Here is a 1,126-nt window from a genome sequence, read left to right on the forward strand (position 1 = left end):
TTATTTCGAGTTTTTATTTATGTATATGTGTGCTTACAGCTTTCGTATGTGTCGTTGAAGCCCACATATCCAGATCATGATGTAGTTCATAGTTTTTCCACTTATTGGCTGCATCCGAATTGCATGCCAAAAAAGAGTGATTTTTGTCGTATAGTAAAAATATAGTTAATAAATTCGATATAGATATAAGTATATAACTTACCTACTGTATTCTTTAATATTTTAGGTAGTTTGAATACGATTAGATTATTAGGTGGCGATTAGATAATGTACCTACTTTTAATAATAATTTGATAAATATGTATAACGATCTATATAAAATAATATACCTATAATAGTTTGCATCCAAATCGATTATCAGAAAAATAAAAAATGGATACACAATTATTATTTGTATAATTATCTACTTTTATTTATTTAAATTTTAAATTCTTTTATTTAAAATAATAATCTTTTATTTTTACAAACTTTGAACTGCAATTTATTTATCAAATATACATTATAATACTGAATTTAAGGTGCAGATGCGCGGGTATTACACATTTACACGTAGGTTGTACCTGGGTATGTCCCGTCGACTTTTTAGGATTTTTAGTGACTTCAGAGTCACGTTATATTTTATCAGATATTTGAAGTTTGACAAACGTTGAAGAAATATTTGACCGTGTGAACATGTGTATGCATTTTCATTAAACAAAATGTTTTATAATTATTTTTGGTTTTAAATTCTCGTATGGTAATTAATAATAGGTACCTACCGTAAAACAGGGTGAGTTGAAACACTTTTTAACTTTGAAGTATCATATAAACTTTTCTATTTGGGTTTATAGATGATCAATACATCAAAATATTAGTCTCATCGAGTACTTTAAGTATGTATATTCAAATTGTTTTATGTTTAACAAATTATTTTTTATATATAAGTGCTTTGCGTCTATTCCCCCTAAAGATGGTGTCAATAGAAACATTTATGGTTTTTTAGTGTATTTTTCTATTTTACAAACTGAAGGTAGAAATAATCATTGAGATTATAGGTTCTGTATTTCTTTATCTTTGATTTTGTAATTAAAAATTTATAAAATGTTCAGTTTGTATAGCTAAAGATTGAAAATTTGAAACAAGGTTC

This window comes from Metopolophium dirhodum, chromosome 7, assembly GCF_019925205.1.
Source record: "Metopolophium dirhodum isolate CAU chromosome 7, ASM1992520v1, whole genome shotgun sequence".
Lineage (NCBI taxonomy): Eukaryota > Metazoa > Arthropoda > Insecta > Hemiptera > Aphididae > Metopolophium > Metopolophium dirhodum.